The sequence below is a fragment of the Amphiprion ocellaris genome, chromosome 12, assembly GCF_022539595.1.
Source record: "Amphiprion ocellaris isolate individual 3 ecotype Okinawa chromosome 12, ASM2253959v1, whole genome shotgun sequence".
In the NCBI taxonomy this organism is placed as follows: Eukaryota; Metazoa; Chordata; class Actinopteri; family Pomacentridae; genus Amphiprion; species Amphiprion ocellaris.
This window is the reverse complement of record NC_072777.1, coordinates 18,883,314-18,902,192: the sequence shown is the minus strand read 5'-3', so window position 1 is coordinate 18,902,192 and position 18,879 is coordinate 18,883,314. Positions and strand designations below refer to the sequence as shown.

Sequence of the window (18,879 nt, the reverse complement as noted above, 5' to 3'; positions counted from 1 at the left end):
TCAATCATTGTTGACTGAGAGAGGTTCTTATTTAGAAGTTTAAGCAAACAGATATGAAGCCACTAAATACTATTTGGCTGAAGGACAGTGGTCTGGGACATGGTAGAACATGACTGAACAGGTTAGAATATAACAGAACATACTTTGTTAATATCATCAATAACAGCTGTCTTGCTTTACCTTGAAGCTGCTGTAACATGCTGAAAGACCATACAAAATCAACATTGCTGATGGAGGCAGCCATGTTTGGAGTCCTGTCTCAGTTCAGTATCAATCAGCCAATCACCTGTTAGCAGGCACGTTCGGGCTGTGCTGGAGGGGGCTGAAGCACTTGCCCCTTTGACCTTGATGCCCAAAGTGCCCTTTTGTCAAAGTTGTTTTTTTAAATTATATTTAATTTTATTTAATTTAGTTTTTTTTATTTGTAAGTGTGTGTGTGTCTAAAAGTCTCTGAGGCCCAAAATAATAAATAAAACAAAAATAAAAATAAAAATAATTCAGAGCTACCCTCGGTCGGTCACATGATCCACGTAGACGTCCCTCACTGCTCTGAGGTGTCCAGACGCCCTGTAGCTCAGCGCTACTAGTCTAGAAACTGGAGACCCGAGGGAGGACTTCAACAACTGATGGTCCTGATGGTGAGGAGGTTTTGCAGCGGTATTCATTTGTGTAAGGTAGGGGTGGGCAATTAATTTTCATACAGGGCCACATGAGAAACTCTGATGGTTGTTAAGGGCCGGACCAGTACACTTAAAAGCTCTGCTCAATATATATCTCAATAAAAACAGTAAATGAAACAATACAATGATCTAATCAAAATGTGGAACACAGAACACAACTATTTAATGAAAGATTTAGTTTTTTCATTCAAACTATGACTGCTGCCTATTGAGTTGTAGATATTTACTATCATAAAGACATACTTAAAATGTGAAACTGATTTTCCAAGTGCTTTAATTACTTTTCAGCACTTTTTTTTTTTTTTTTTTTTTTTACAAACAAAGTAAGTAAGCCATCACTCAGAATTTATTCTAAAACAATATGATCATCAGTTGGCAGAGATTTGAAACTTTCCTTATCATGTCAGTTTTTGTTCATCATGAATGGTATGAGGTGTTGTCAGTTTTTCTAAATCTACATTAAGATGACTGTGAAGTAGGGCTGCCACAAACGACGCGTCGACCAATCGCCTGAGCACGATACGTCATCAAAAGCGGAAGTGAGCGCGCAATGCAACAGAAATCACCGTCCGAGTGGAGCGCGGAACACGCATGGACATCCGCGCTGTATCGTGCATATATAGTATATGCACGATGCGGCGCGGATGTCCGCGCTGTATTGTGCGTATATAATATATGCATATACTATATATGCACGATACAGCGCGGATGTCCATGCGTGTTCCGCTGGTGGATCCACCTCAAAACCCACCAGAAAATCGATTTTCATTAAAACAGATCGACATTAAGTACAAACTCGAATTAATCGATAAAATCGATTTATCGCCCAGCCCTACTGCAGCCTTTCTCACAGGAGTCTCCTACAAACAATCAGCAGTATGGCAGGTCACTAGGGTTGCCACCTTTCAAAAATTAAAATAAAGGACGCCCACCATGGCTCCTCGGTGTCACAAACACAGCTTAAGGCTGTGGGCTGTGGTAGTGCTTCCTCCTCCGGCCCTGCTCTCTCTCTCCTAGGTGTGTGTGGTGAAGCTGGCGGCAGGTGTGCTGCATCTTAATCAGCGGACGAGCTGCAGGTGGGAGCTGAGTGACTGGTCTCTGGGCGTCTCTATAAAAGCAGATGGCACCCGCCATTCGAAGCTGGACCGTTGTCTAATCTCCAGTTAGTGCTGGGAGTAGAACTGTCTTTGCCACCAGCCTGGAATTTCTAATAATTCTTTTTCTGTGTTTAGTAAGCTGATTCCTGCCTGCTGTGTTGCCTGGGTTCCTTTGTCTGCTGGTTTTCCGCTCTGCCATGGTTTCTGCTTTCTTCTCTGGAGGATTTCCACCTGTCGCCAGCTTAACCTGGAACATCGGCCTGCACCTGGAAAGAGGACCTACTCCGGAAAACATCTGCCACGACCAGGTTCAACAGAATCCAACTTACTAATCACATGGTGGACACCTGAAGGGAGAGTTCTGGATGAAGTTTAACCAAAGGACTGCTTCTCAGCTCATCAGCTAAGTCTCCAAGCCCTAGTATCACCAGACTATTTGTTATTAATATGTTGAATTGAATAATAATCGTTCCATATTTAACTTAATGTATTTAATGCATTGCATAAGATATTTTTAGTCTGGGGTTTCAGCTCATTATTACTGGTAGTCTAGGCTGGGTTAGTTTGGTGTTTTCAGTTGTTTCCTTACCTTGGTGTTACCATATGTGGGTTAACTTTAGTTTCAGTTTTTTCCATGTTCATGTAGTTATTCCTCTGTATCACTAGATGGGTTTGTTTTTTAGTTTCGGTAGTAGTTTAGTTTTTCTGTGTTGAAGATTCTAGTTCTGGTTCCTGTATAAGTCTCTTGTTGTGAATAAAGCATTGTTTAAACGTTTACGCTGGTGCTGTTTCATTTCCTGCTCCTGAGCCTCTTTTGAACCTGCCGTAACACTCGGGGCCACGGTTCAGTAAAGTTTGAAAGCTATTCCCAGATTTGGACGTCTGGCATCAATAACTCATTAAATATACTTTGTCAAAACATAAACAATGCCTCTTTTCCATCGTTGTGAGGTAGACGGTGTGCTACAAGCCCAGTTTCATCAAAAGTAGCTGTCTTTCAATTTCAAGCAATAACATTAGTGTCAACAGGAGCCAGTTGAAGGCTGCAGTGATTTTGGTGACACTATAGTGCATAAGAGTGAAGTTATCAAATATTTGTGTCTCTCTTTGCTGTGGTTTTGCAATTTGCAGACCGTACCTGTTCACAGGTGGCTGCTCATAGACACCAATGTTATTTCTGCAGCTTGAAATACAGCTAATTTTGATAAAACTGGGCTTGTAGCACAGTCTACTGTACAGCGAGGGGAAAGAGGCATCATTTATGTTTTGACAATCTATTTCTAATGAATTATTGATGCCAGAAATCCGAATCTGTGAATATCTTCCCAACTTTACCGAATTCGGGTCCACTACCACTCAAGGAGCGGTCCGTTTAATTCTGGGGAAAAAAAGCATTTAGCCATACTTAAAGCTTCAAGTGCTTTATTAACATGAAACTAAGAATTTTGTATTGTTTTTATGATCGCAGGTTCTGTCTGAAAAGAAGTGGCCTCATTTTAAACAGTGAAACCATACTAATATAATGTCATGACCAACCAGTGTACAATACTGGATTCTGTTAAAAACATAAACAACTAATACAGAATACTGTACAAAGAAATTCTGTATATACATTTTTTCCCATCTAAATCTTATCTTAAAACAATTAGTGTATTAACTTATTTATGTGTATGCATGTATTTATTGATTTAGTTGTTTAGTATTAGAATATCAGAGTTCTGAGTGAGGTTTTTCTTTAGATAGGCAAAGTCCATTTATTGATTACATATAGGCCATTAAATAAATGTTTATTAAAAACAAAAAGGCATAAAAAATAAACAACTTAGGCATTTACTGAGTCACTAAAATACTGTAGTCTATGGCCACAGCGTGATTATAAGCATCCTCTGGTAAATTCACAACCAATTCACTGCACTGACTCAAACTAATTCAAGATGTCATACATTAGTTTCATTTTGTCAAGATTCTAGAATTCCTAATAACACACTTTTCAACTATAGGTACAGTAGTCTCTGATGGCTGTCTAGTTATTTTTAATACCTGAATGATGATACATGATGCAATACCAGCTATCAGAGTTTCATCATTTAAAGGTTCGTCAGCACTTAAACCTGCCACACAAACACCAGTTGCTTGAGAGGGGAAAAGCCTCTGAATCTCTGAAAGGCTCATCCGATTCTGTTGCCAGAGCAACGCTCTCCTTCTCTCCTGTCGCCAGCAATCTGCCCGTTCGCTCATTTTTCACTGTCATATCGCGAGATTATATTTTCTTCTAAGCTGCGAACACGAATGCGTTGATTCACATCGCGAGAGTACAGTCTAGAGGAGTTCGGAGAGGCGGTGACCTCATCGTCGTCGCGAGGCGGAGCGAACCACTGCAACTTTGGATGAACTTCTGATTTGAACAAACCAAGAGGCGGTCGGTCGGCAGAGTGCACGGACAGCCACAGAAAGGAGGGCGAAGAGCCATAGAGGGTTTCTGCTGCCAACTCTTCACAGCCGCTTTGTTTTATACAGTTACGGTTTGTGTTTGCCGGTGACTGACCAGCGAAAGCGTTGTTTTTTTCCTCTAGAATAGACAGACAAGGTGGAAAAGATAAAAGGTAAGTGCGCTCTCTACTCTGTTGGTCTGCAATACTGACACACAGGCGATATCAACACCGTTAGTTGTAAGCTTAACTACAGGCGGCTTGCTAATGGTGCATTCTGTATGCTGTCCATTTTAGAATTTAGATGAACGTTCTGACAAAAAATGTATGCAATGCTTCAGGGGGGAAACTACGTTGAAAAGTTTAGCTAGCAGTCAGGTAACGTTGGCGTGTGGTGTGTCACGGCTCGTGCATTTTTCGCCAACATCTGATTTAGTTAGCTGTGTCTTCCCCGCCGGTCTATCAGTCATGTCGCAGCTAAACATTTCGTTTTCTGTAGCTCTGAGCCACCATTCAGTTAACGTTTCGTTCTCTGTGCCTCAACATTACAGACACTACGGTCAGAAATGCAGACATCGAATCACCGTTGTTCTCAAAGAAACAGGAAATATTGCAAAAAGACCATCAGATAAAGGTAATTGTTGTTTGCTTAAGTCCCTGCCTGACTGCTGCATAATTGGGATGACTGGTTTGCAGCCGCTCCACTGGGTTTCCTGTCTTTAACCATCTTTTACTTGCGCACGGTGCAACAATCATAATGACTTCAGTTATCATTGTAAGAGAAATCTCATATTTCTCGCGAGGCAGCTCTTTTCTTGGGAGTGCAGTCATCTTGGTAGTGCATTTTGTTGTCAGGCGTTGCTGTCGTCTAAAGGGGTTGTTTGGGCATGAGCATTACTTCACTAAAGCTCTGCAAAGTGTTGATTGGCATAGAAATCGGTAAAAGGTTGCGATCATTGTGTTTTTTTGTTCTTTTTTTACAGGTAAAGTTTCTAACTTGCTTCTCACACAACCAGGCTTCTAGGTTGTTGACTGTTATTAATCATGCATAATCTATTATTTAAGAGGGTAATGCACACATAGGAACTTGCATGAAACCCAGCGTCAAGTTCTTTCTATCCAGGGCTCTGTCAAGACCAGTCTCATTAATCAAAATGGCCGTCAGTGTAGTAGTCTAGTCAGATTGAATAATGATGTAACAGTGCAACATTTAAGTCATTTAGATGCTATGTAACCTTTGATCATTAGTCGATTCAACCAATGAACAAGTAATATCTTGAGCAAATTCTTGAATGTTTTTGTTTAATTAAGGCAAGTTTTAATGCTCCTTAAAGTTACCATATACTAAGTTTTATACTCCAGGCTTCTGTGTGGGGGTTCTCTCCGCCCTAATTACACTCTAGTAGGGATTTCTTTTGTAAGTGGACCCCCTCTAGATGCTCTCTCTTCTGTTGTTACGGCCATCTCCACCTGTGGAGTCTGCCCTCAGGCTGCCAGCCTCAGCCCTGCAGGGGGCTCACACACACAGGCACATGCACACATACACTCTACTTCCTCCTTTGACAAGTCCGAAATGGACCTGTCAAAGAGATCACATCCCTATTCATTAGGTGACAGGGACGGGTGTAATTTTCAACTTGAAACACAACAGCAGCATTAGAAATATCTCTCTTCCAAGACAGCATTTCAAGTGCTTTGTCCACTTTGCTTTGGCTGCTGCAGCTGCTGCGTCAAAAAAACAAACTCTCGTGTATTAGCAGTTAAGCATGTCATAGCATCAGCCCTCCCTCATCAGTGCTTGTGAATGCCAAGGCTGAGGAGATCTGGAGGCTGTGTCGCATTTACAATATTAAGTAGGCTATTGAAATTGAGTGTGTAGGTGGATGCGCACATGTTCTATCAAACGTAGCTGCTGAATTAAAAGGGAATGGGGGAAAAAAGGGAAGGAAATAAGAATGTCAGGGTTGCTGATGAACAGCTAAAACATGATTGAATGGCTTTGAGATGTTGAGCAGCTGAAACATTGCGACATGTCCCAGAATTAAGCATTTGAGTTGGCTTAAACTTTTCTTCAAAATGGCTTCAATGCTCTCCATTGTAAGCAGAGTAGAGGATCTTGTTTAGCGTTTCAAATGCAGAGTTTCCCAGGACGTTGAATACTGCTTGCAAGCAAAATTTTCAGGTGTAAATTTATATCAGATGCACTATGATCTGGATGTGGTCACTCTTTTAAAAAGCTTATGTGTTGTCTAGAATAAAGACATGAGATATATCTGGGACATGCATGTTTTTTTGCAGTGCACACAGAGGGAAAACTGGCAAATGCAAAGTCAGGACAAAGTGGACATTTAAATCTCGTAACTGGATAGCTTGCACTTTCACTATCTACATACATGCAATGCATCACTGACTGAAGATGATAATGAGGTCTCACTTGTTTACCACCTCCCACAATAGTCTCACTATGCCCCCCTCCTTTACATAGTTGCTCCCTCATCCTCCTCTTCTGTTTCAGTTCTGTTGCTACTTTTTTACTCTGCACCTCCCACGATTCCCTCATCCCTTCTTCCATCTCTGACAGTGTCTTTTCCTCTCCTCTTGCTTTCTTCCTGTTGTGAAAAGTATGCCAAGACTCTCTCACATTCTCATCATTTCTGTTCACATCCCTAGCCTTATCCTTCCATCTTGTTCTTTTCCCATTCCATGAATTTGCATGCCATTCTTTTTTTGGAGGGACCACAGTAATCTTTTCTGTTCTATTTCCAGTTTACAATATGCACTTTTTGTCTTCTTCCCTTTTTGCTCTTTTTGTCTCTTTGCATGTTGATAATGTGAGTTCCCTCTGTTTAAGGTATTTAAATGAGCTGTCTCTTGAGAAATAACAGAGCAAGAAATACTTGTTAACAGTGAATAGATGAGCAGAATTATTTAATAAAAGTACTTGGCTCTAGCAAATCAGTGTTTGTCCTGAATATAAAATTCAAAGGTGGCTTTACCCCTCAAATAGCGTGCAGATTTGTACCATAACCTAAAAATAATAGTACCCATTTCAAGAGGGAATTGTTAAATGCATCACTGCCAACTGTAATTGCAACAGGTGAATCACTCCAGGATAGCTGCAGGATAATCTGCTACCTAATCAGCTCTGCCCATTGTAAGCACAAATCACATTATATACAGGATGTCAAAAGACAGAAAAAAGAAGAAATGTTGGAGGGGAGACAGACACACAAGCTAAGCGAAATGGCTTAAGTGCCCTCTAAAGTTGTGCATTTTTTGTCAACTAATATATAGTTGCTTATAGGGAGATTGATGTTGAGAACAGGAAGATTAAAAACTCAGGGAAAATATACACCTAACGTAATGAGCTGTGGGCTCACAGGTAGACATCCGAACAGACAATGGAAACCTACACACTTGTAATTCTATGCGTTAATTCAACCTACATGGTCTCTAAAACAGTGCTGTCTTGAAGTGCTGACTGTCAGCCAAGCAGCCGACTAATTTATTAGAAACATTTTTGACTTCAATAAAGTACCTTGAATTAACAAGTTGTGATTAACAGTGCATGTGCATTTTACATCCAAAACAACTTCCTAGTCCACTGAGAGGGCACTGCCCCATAAAATGTATCTATGCATTCCATGAATGCTCATGACTGCTGAGCATGCACACTGTTGTCTTTGTAACTCGTCAGCTTGGACAGACATTCTGAGCTAAGCATGGACATCCGCATAAAGGATCTGCATGGACTCTCGCAGACCTGGGGAGATGACAAATTCTAGTTATGTGGACAATAGCGGACCCATGCAGAAAATGTATCATTGCCCTCAGATGGGCTGCATCGAAAAACACCAGAAAACAAAAGCAGCAACTTGACGATCGCTCAATAAGCAATAAAAAGTCCACCGAGAGCTCAGCATTTTCTGGATGTAGCGCACAGATGTTTATGGACTTACTAAATGAATGAATGAATTATACTTTATTATACTGTGCTTTTTACAGCAGAAGATGACTAGAAGCTGAGTTGATTCAATAGATTTACAGGATTTTAGTCATGGTATTCACGTTTTATTTTTAATCTAGTATCAAACCAATAGATAGGCTAGATAAGACGGGATTAAAAACATTCCTTCTTAAAATAACTTGTATTTTCACTGATTAACTTTAAATTTATGTTTCTAGTCAAGCAAGACATTTACCATAATTGTAGCATGTTTTGGTAAACCTTACAGTGAAGGTGGCAATTAATAAATTAAATAAATAAAGTCTAATGACTCTTCATTACAAAGGTTCTGATCAGTTAAGAGTAGGCGCAATTTAAATATTGATAGCTATTTATAGACTGTGTGGGCTAAAACACACAGGAGACCTAATTCTCCTTTACAGTAATTCACTACATGCTTAACAATTAGAAAGGCAATATTATTAAGATCCATGTATACGACACAGGAGTGATGTTAGAATAGGCCATAGGACACTAACTTCAGCTTGTCCTTAAAATTTTAAAATATACACATCCTGATTCTCTGCTTTCTTTTTAATTTAGTATTGAGTTGCACTATGGATGTGATTTTAAAAAGTCAGCATATGCAAGTTGAGACCAGATTATCATCTAAAGTTAATTAACGCGACTCACCAAGGTGCCAATCGCTGTCAGAGCAGGCATCATCAAACCACAATCAAACTGATTCTTTGATTGGCTATGCTAAAAAATTGCATGCAGTACAGAATTCAGAAATTACTTTTAAATAGTAAGCAGTGAACCAGTATCCCCAAAGACTTGAGTAGAGTGTTGCTAGAAATCCTAGGTCTGTGTGCTCTTGACACATTTAAAGGGCACGCCAGCATTTTGTTTCCACTCAACAAACAGGCCTTGCGGTGTTTTCTCTATGTGAAATTGCATATCTCTTTTGATCCATGGTCTTTTGCAGCGGATAAATCTGAAACCTTGTTGAAGCTTTGTCAAGGCCTTTCATAGCAGCCAGTGAAGGGAAGAGAGATCACAAGAGAAAACAGTTACTTTTAGCCATTGCACTTGGGGTAAGAGACTTTTTCTTGTAGTGGATCTCTTTCTCTTTCTCCATTTTCTCATCTGTGTGGTGAACAACTTCTTAATTAGGGCTGTAAGTGGATTATAGCACATGAAAGCAGCACGGATTATGAAAAAGCTTCAGATTTCAGTTGTGACAGATGAACAGAAAAAGTGTATAAAAACATCATGAAACAATGACCAGGCAGGCTAATCCATACAGAAATAAACAGACAGAACATACTGTTCAGGGATATTATTGGACCAACGCTTAAATACATAATTCTTACAATTGTACAAGCCTTGTAGGAACCTAAAGTTGTATGCAAATGTGAGAAAACTATGATCCTTGTGTGGATAGAACGCTGACCTATTAGGGATGCCTCAATTAAGTCTTTTCTCTCTTTTCCAAATCTGTTGCAGCACTGCAACTTGGTCAACCTAATGCTATTTTTTTGCCAAAATTTTGTCATTTCAGTAATACTGAAATGCAGTAGTTTATGTTGGAAAAATCTGTCTGATAAGGAGTAAGCGAAAATTAGTAGTACATTTGGATTGACTTAAACTCTAATCTAAAAATGACTTATATTAAAATTAAATACTTTACTAGTCTACTAAAGCCTACTAAGGAAATTTAACACCTATCCACTATCCAAGCAAAAGAAATTGATGTAGCTGAACCCTTGAGGTTTACTTTTCAAACATGTCAGATCCCAGGTTTGATCACCCTGCAACCAAGTGTTGTAGAATTACGTAATAAGTTTAATTTATAGCATTCTTACTACAGAACACTGACTCATGTATTTTATCTAATTTGTTTTGCTTTATCACCTTTGTCACCTTCTTTGGTCCCTTTTTATAGTGACCCAATAATCCACCATTATCATGTGTTTGAGATTTATGTGAATGGTAACAGACCATCTGTCTGTGTAAGTCTGCTCGTGGTTAGAAAAATAATGTAGGTCTGACACACAGACTGTATGTAAAAGATAGATGTAGCTTCAGCATCTAAAAAGTGAAACCAAGTGCCTTGAATCCTGTGCAACAGATGGGAGGTGGGGGGAGGGTTGGGGCACTCTGATTACTAAAAGAGTAAATAAAACAAAATTATGCCCCCATTTTGAGTAAAATAGGAGCTAAACCAGGGTATGCATTCTCCATTCCACTCTACGCTCCTTACATTCAGTTTCAAAGTAAATGCTGATAGCTTAATTCCAGTTAAGGCTTTACAATGGCATCCACCAACCAATGAAAGATATCCTGGTTGCTATGTCTATCCTTGATATAGTCTATGGTCTGATAGACGGAAATATACATAATAACTATTGCAAAACCTATTGATATCTATTTTCCATGATCTATACACCGCTTAATCCTCTGTAGAGTCGCGAGGGGCTGGAGACTATCCCAACTGACTTGTTTTATGCTTGATGCGTCTGCGAGGTCTGTGCGGCTCAATGCGGCCGAATTATGTCATTTTTGCAGCCACTCCCCCTCACACGGTCCTCAAGCGGAAAATTTCCATGTCGTGCACCTCCAAATTTTTCTAACAACATGGACGGAGACACGCGGAAAACTGGCGGAGGAACAGGTGCTCCTAGCAGCAGAAGTTCCGAAATACGGGCATTTATATGATCATCATCATGATAATTGAGTTATGAGCAATTCATGGTATGAAATTCGAACTAACTGCTGATATGCACCTATTCGGTAAAATGCCAGGTATGTGGTGTAAACAATGACAAACTTCTTCTACTCTAGTACTCAAGTAGACTAGGTAGATGTGTGTTGCGATATACTGCCCCTGCACTTTGGGAGCAGACGACGCATGGAGTATAAAGTCACACGTTCTCTCGAGCGGATTTCCAAGTGTCTCATTTCTGCACATCACGTTCGTGCAGAAAGCAAAACCCAGCCTCTAGGGCGAAGGCAGGGTTCACCCTGGATAGGTCACTTGTCTGTCACACGGTATTGGAGGAATATTATAACTTTTTTACAGGTATTGGTGTTAGATTCTAGCCCTCTAAATGTTTGCTCTAATTCACATATGACAACTGTATATTGTTAAATTCAGTTTTTTATGTTGTAGATATTTTCATGCAAAGCCAAATATGATTGTATGACTTTGTTTGTGGTCTGCATTAACTAGTTGCAGAACTGGTAGAACAACCACATGCTGATTATCTTGTATGAACAGCCAAGTGCAGGTGGAACATGTCTTCATTATTCAATGTTAAAATGAATTTTCGTGTGAAATTGATTATTCTCCCTGGATGTCCGCAACCATTCCTCTCTTTTGACTCCATGATGACACTGCATGAACGCAAACTGCAAATCTTATCCCCAAACATGCATGGGAGCATTGCTGAAATTCCTACCAACTGCCTTGCCATCTGTTTCCAAGCAGACAGAGCTCTCAAATTCTGTCTTGCTGGATGACTAGAAGGATGTTGCTACTGTTGGCTGCCTGGGCTGGTATTACTGATAGAAAAGCTTTTCTGACCCAGTTGGATTTCTTAATTGCTGGTGTCTCTCTTGTGCCATTTTGAGAAAGTAAGTGTGCGTGCATGCGTGCGTGTGTAAGTGTGTCTGTCTGTCTTTAAATTTAGGCAAGGTACTTGTTAGGAAATTGAGTAGCTATTTCAGCAGTCAAGATACGATTTCATTGTCAGTTGTGAACTACATTGAATTTCTTGTCCAACATGGTATTACCAGTGTCAGTAGAATTAATACCTGGCAACTTAAGCTTATTCTCCATCCTGGTAATTAAATCATTTAATGTTGCTAATAGCTCAGGGCTTGAGACTAATTTTTTTTACTAGTAGCACTGGTACGACCAAATTGGTCACACCAGCACATGATTTGTTCGCCTCTCTTTACCCTCACACTCTTATTTTATTATAGCATCGCCACAACTATTAATCCAACTTGTATGCTGATGAATAATAAAAACTTATATATTCATTTTATCAACACGCTATTTCTGATATCAGTCATATCAACTGGTCAGACTTTACGCTTCACTTGCTGAACATCTGATGATTGATAGATACTACTTTTTACCAATGTTTCCTAAATGCCAGGAATCAAGGCCGTGGTACCCGCTAGCCAGTAGTTCAGACAGTTGTGACACCAAAAATTTGTGGGAAAACAATGAAATAATGCATTCTACTGTTGGATTTGGCTGACTTGAAATGGTTTTATCATCATGAGCTGTTTTCTTTGAGTGGACTTTTATACAAGCAGCTAAAATATTAGCAAATATTAGCATATATTGAAATATATTCAGCCCTAGCTCTGTGTTTTCTGCATCATGATTGAGGGTAGTGAAGTATTTTTTCTGTTGAACTGACTCAGTGGAAATCTCCCTGCCTGCACCTGCGCTCTTTATCTTCAGGTGTGTGAGTTGCACCTGTATTTCTCCACATTTTGTATTTTGAAATGATGTGCTATAGATTGCCAATGAAGAAGAAAAAATACTGCTGTCAGCCGCAATAGTTAACACAGTAGCTACCTGTGACGGCTGGAGCGTCTCCAAATCAGTCTAATGATCATCATACACTCGCACAAATGCAGTCTGGAGCCCTGTAGTGTATGTTTCTATTCAGATGTAATCAGGTACATTATAGCGCAATTTGTTTTGAGTGGAGCTCAGCCTTTTGTTGTTTTGTTTAATATTTTTCAGGACTTGCAAATTGTTACACAGTGGTTAGACTATTTGTCTGAACACTGAATATATAACCTTGCTGGAATATACACTCAGTTGGCAGTTTATTAGGTGCACCTAACTAAAACAATGCAGTAGTCCTGCAACAAATACTCCCTTTGTTTAGATTTTAATGTTAAGTTTTTAAAAAAATGCTTTTAGAGAGGAATTCGTTCCACTGTGCAATCATTTTGGATAAAATAGTGTGTGCTGCAGTTAAATTGCATGATTTTACACTGACGGATCAATTTTTGTGTCCACCACATGTATTTCAATGACATTAATCTGAAACAGAAATACCTAAACTAATTTAACTTCACAATTGGACACAACAGAAGCAGCAATTCAAAGAGACAGGCGACACTCTTTATTTTTGCACCAATGTTCTAAAAGGGCACAGCATCACCTCGTGCAGTTTTCATATGTGTGAAGAGTTGTCTTGAGTCACTTCAGTGCTTCCTCTACACTCATTTAGGAGTGGCGGGCTGCCATTCCTAAATCCTAGCCACCGCTCCTTCAGATTTATTTATTTATTTTTTTAATTTTATTGTCGCAAATACACCACCGCCACATGTCTCCACCTTCACAGCAGAGTCCTGCACTGGATCCTGTACTTGCGAGTATTAACGGAAACTACAGATAACTATCTTGCTCACTATCTACTCTTTGATTAATTACTCGCAAGAGCGCGGCCTTGAAAGTGACGTCACGTCAAGCACCCAGGCACCAGGTCCGAGAGTCAGAGGAGTGTCATCTCTGAAAGGGGGAGCGATAGGGGAGCGACTTACCAGAGAAAAGCTATTAGCTTAAGATAACTCATAATAGATTTTACAAGTTAAATAGACATTTGCAAAATATTGCTGGCCACCTAACGTTGCGTAACATATCGGTAGCTTAAGTTAATTGGGCCTGGTGCCAACTCAGTGTCGCTAACATGAGTAAACTAATTGAGAGCATTAAGCTAATATCTACATGCCATGATGTCATTGCTGACTGCATTTTCAGATGAGCTTGTTCAAATATTTATTTATATATATATTTTTTTTACATTCAGCCTTTAAAACGCTATTTTCAACTGGCCATTCAAAAAATAGGTTGTACAAGTAAAATTTGCAGTCAAGTGTCATTTGTTTACGCTGCCACGCCTCCCCAGAGAGCCTGCTGTGGCTGCTGAAAAAAATCCTAGAGGAAACACTGCACTTTATGAAAAATGGTTGTTGGTGTTATAAAAACTTGGAAATTCCTGTTTAAAATCGAGTTCCCCGGTGATTTCCAATAGATGGAGGGATTATACAGTTTTGCTCTATGGTCACAGACACATCTGGATTATAATTGGCTGGTACACGTGGATTCATGACTAGCACCTAGACACATACTTGTTTTGCTTGAAGCTTTGGCAATTTGTGGGACCACCAACAATAGCTGAAAAAAGGTTAAATAGTTTCAGTGCCAGTCATGCAAATTTAATTTCAAATGTGTATTATATTTGCATTAGTCTGGAGTGAACCCAACAAAAGGAAGAGGAGAGAGGACTTGAATAGAAGACACCTTAGTCATGATGCAGCTGGTAGCTTGAGTCAGACGGACAGCTGTAAATAGAAATGAAGGGATGCAGACAAGTCTCAGGTGAGAGTGCGATAGAAGTGAGTAAGGGCATGGCATCTGTGTGTCTGTGAGAGAGGAAGGCTGTGTGTATGAGCGAGAGAAAGACTACATTATGTTAAAATATTCTCCACTCGACTGATAGTTTCAATATGTAGAAGACCACATTACAATTCTCTGTTCTGGATATTGACAACAATCAGTGAAAATTTCTACTTCCATGTTTTTAAAACATGCCAGGATTATAAAACCCTTGACTAGCTGTTTAGGTGGATGCTGCCTAATACTAGTTTTAGTTTCAATATGTGGCATTGTGTAGGCAAGTAGGATAATACCCATTGATGTTTATCTGGCCAGGATTGTAATGGAATGTATGAGTCCTATCTTTGAAGGCCAATTCATGCTTTTCACATCTGCAATATTATGTGTGACATAAATTTCGGCATTCATCTAAATCTGCAAGGGCCACTATGTGGATTGCTAGGTAAACAAGTGGTGCTTTAAACACATTTTTTAACTTATATCCAGATAGATGTCTTGTCTTATTTTAATATTTGTGCACCAATAATTCTGTATATAGTTTTGAATCCATCAGCTCTGTATGCCAAGCGAGTTTTGTGATGTCCAGTGGAAAAACTTAGTTACTTTGTTACCTGACTAGAATCCCATTTTCACCAATGAAAAAAGTAAACTGGAAAAAGTACATAATGGAAGCTCATACAACCATTTTTTAAATTAAAAATTTTATTTATTATTTTTTATAATTTAAGACCAGGGCTGTGTAACTCATTTTAATTCAGAGGCCACATACAGCACAATTTGAGCTGAAGTGGGCCGGACCAATAAAATAATAGCATAATAATCAATAAATAACGAGAACTCCTGATTTATCTCTTTGTTTTAGTGCAAAGAGTACAAATACATTATTAAGATGTTCACATATATTGAATTTTCCTTTTACAAACATCATATTATGAACAACCTGAAATTTGAGTTAAACACGTGCAGTTTCAACAATAGTATGTTCCAGTTTGATTTATACATGCACATTGCAACTTAAACATCACAGTGGATCTACAAAGAAAAAAATGTCACACTGGACATTATGACTAGAACAGCTTGGCAATATCTAGAAATTATTTGTAATATACATTAGGGCTGAAGCTATTCCTCGAGTTATTTGAGTAAATCGATTACTAAAATTCCTCGAGGCAGCATTCTCTGAATCGAGGATTCGTTTAATCCACTACATACTAGACCTCAGGTCACAAAGGTGCAAAGAATGTTGTTTTTTGTCCACTACTCTTACTGAAACAGTGCGCCCTCGGTGGACAAATAAAAAAAATAATGCAGTTAATGTCTTTCATAAATTCTTCTCATTTGGTAAATTCATACCCCGGGCCGGATTGGACTCTCTGGTGGGCCAATTCTGGCCCACAAGCCGTACGATTGACGCCCCTGTTTTAGACACTTTCTAGCATAATAAGGTGGTCTTGTAACACAAGGCTTAGACTTACCAAACTTAATGTTGTTAAACTTCGCAATTCTTCCAAATAGTATTCTGGAAATATGCTGTTTATTGCAAATCTTCTAATTTTTCACTGGTCTAACATTATGTCCAGTACCAAACAACAAGTGTAGCTAATGTTTTGTCACCCATAACCCCCTGGGACATTTGACCCATCCTCACGGGATATGGTTTTTATCCAAGCATTCTGATGGAATTATAACCCACTCAATTTGATGCTTAAATTACGCTGCTAAAAGTTCTAAAATTGGAGCATACTCGATTACATAATGCACACGGTTAAGTTTGCGAGTCCAAGCTGGCCAAAGAGGCTGCTTCAGTGCATTGATATCAAAGGAAAAGGAGGAAAGCACACCAAAATATGATCATTCTCTTGAATTACTAATGAATGTATTGATGCAGGATTAGTATAATCTGCCTTCCCCAGAGCTTCCTGATATGGAGAAAAATGTAGTTTGAAGTTTCACTTTTCAATTGGGTAACAATTAGATCCTGACAAGATTTGATTCTGGAAAATTACCTGATATCTAACTTTATGGCGTTCATTAGATCTAGTTAAATACTGATGTATGTAGAGGACACTTAAGATGCAAAATGTAATTTCCTTAAGTGACCCATGCTTTTCTCGTGTGCCATTGTAGCGAAGCCTCCATTGATGACAATCTCACAAGTAGGGGAAAGAGTGGTGCAGGATTAAAGGGAGACATATCCTGGTTATTGTTCTATACTGCAGGATGAAGTCACTTCTTTGAAGTAAGGGAAACTGTTAATACTTCAAGTTGGAAAAGTTGTCATCTGTTTGCATTAAGTTTTCTTTTTTGATCATGTGCAGTCTACACTACATGCAGTGTAGAATACTATCAATGAGCTTAGAACCAGCTGACAAATTTTTTATCGTGAAGAAGATATAAGGGATTTCATCATTTCTGTAGCATACCACACATTGCAGATGTGCGACAGCATGGAAAGGTGGTTCAGAGGGAAAAACCCCGCTTTAAAGTCAACTAGCTTTTGAGTTGTTTCCCAACATTAAAATTGATGCATTAAGTGTGCTGCAATTAACGGTCTCTGTGATTTCACAGTCAGTTTGAGTTATTGGCTGCAATACTCCACTGAACCTTAACAAACTAATCTGATAATCTTGTGGACATCTTGATGTTTCTGGTAAAATGACTTAGGAGCAGTTATGTTAAGATAAGATAAGATAAAGTTCTTTATTTCTCCCCACTCCAGGGGAAATTTACATTGTTACAGCAGCTTATGTAACAGTAGACGTAGTGATTGTTGAGCTACTGGAGAACATACCATTCAAAAAATATGAGGCTACCCAGACAATTTCATGTTTTCCATGAAAACTTACACTTTCATTCATGTGCTAACATAATTGTGCAAGGGTTTTCTAATCATCAGTTAACCTTTCAACACTTTTAGCTAACACAATGTACCATTAGAACACAGGCATAATAGTTGCTGGAATTGGACCTCTGTACCCCTATGTAGATATTCCATGAAAAATCAGCCATTTCCAGCTAGAATAGTTATTTACCACATTAGCAATGTATAGACTGATTTCTGGTTAATGTTATCTTCATTGAAAAACAACTGCTTTTCTTTCAAAAATAAGGACATTTCTAAGTGACCCCAAACTTTTGAACGGTACTTACATATTTCAGCCAGAGATATGGTTCACTACTCAAGATTAGGGCTGATCAATCTGGCAATCTTATATCTTGGACCATCATAATTTGGTTCGTGATTTGCTCTTCAGGAGAATTGTGTCGATCACATCATTAAGGGTTCTGTCCCTGTTGTGGTGGTCCTTGATGTCTTTTGGCTGTTGGTCCTCTGAGTCTTTTGTCACATGAAAGGACAAAGATACAACTGTGGTGCAGTCCAGACATAATAGGAATTATTATTTATTATTGTTGTTATTATAATTATTTATTTTATTTGTTTTTAATTTTTTGGTTTCTATCAAGTACAAAGGTGTTCAGTGAAGAGCTAGGTTTTTAGTCTTTTTTGAAGGACTGAGAGGGACTCTGGAGATGGACAGAATTTGGTAACTCGTTTCATCACTGGGGAACCACAGAGGAAAACAGTCTAGCTATTGACCAGCCCTGTTGTGGTGGTTGTATCAGGAGCTCTTTGTTGGCTGAGTGTAGTGAGCGGTAGGGAGTGTAGACCTGAATTACAAGGTTGAGGTAGGAGGGAGCCGTTTTCATTGTAGTTTTGAATGCAAGTGTCAGAGTTTTGAATTTTATGCGGGCAGCAACTGGAAGCCAGTGAAGCGATATGAACCGTAGGGTGACGTGCTGTTTTTGGCTGGTTGAAACCAGATGTGTTGCTGCATTCTGGATCATCTGCAGAGGTTTGTGCATGAAGAGAGGCCTGCCAGTAAGGAGTTGCAGTAGTCAATGTGTGATATTACGAGAGCCTTTATCAGGAATTGTGTTGCAGGTTTAGACAGGAAGGGTCTGATCTTCCTGATATTGTACAGGACAAATCAACATGACCGAGCAACAGAGGCCACATGAGCCTTGAAGGTTAGTTGGTCATTGATCATGACACCTAGATTTCTGGCAGACTTTATGGGTTTGAGTTGGGTTGATTCAAGCTGGATGTTGATTTCGTGTTGTGTAGAGGGACTGGCTGGGATGACAAGCTCAGTCTCAGAAAGATTGACTTGAAGGTGGTGTTTTCTTCATCCATGCTGTGATATCTGCAAGGCATGATGAAATCTGGGCAGTGACTGTGGTTGTCCAGTGGACACAGGAAGAGCTGGGTATTATCAACATAGCAATGGTA

General features: G+C 39.3%; 1 protein-coding gene across 6 annotated transcripts in view; it reads left to right on the top strand.

Annotated features, from left to right (window-relative positions):
• The first annotated feature begins 4,175 nt into the window (after positions 1-4,175).
• sipa1l1 (signal-induced proliferation-associated 1 like 1) overlaps positions 4,176-18,879 on the top strand; it is a 96,028-nt gene continuing 81,324 nt past the window's right edge. For 4 of the 6 annotated variants that reach the window (XM_055015870.1, XM_035948822.2, XM_035948824.2 and 1 more), the window contains exons 1-2: positions 4,176-4,380; positions 4,758-4,840. The gene's annotated coding sequence lies outside the window, so the exon portion shown is untranslated. The remainder of the gene's footprint in view (positions 4,381-4,757; positions 4,841-18,879) is intronic. The other 2 variants (XM_035948823.2, XM_035948821.2) reach the window with 1 other exon arrangement.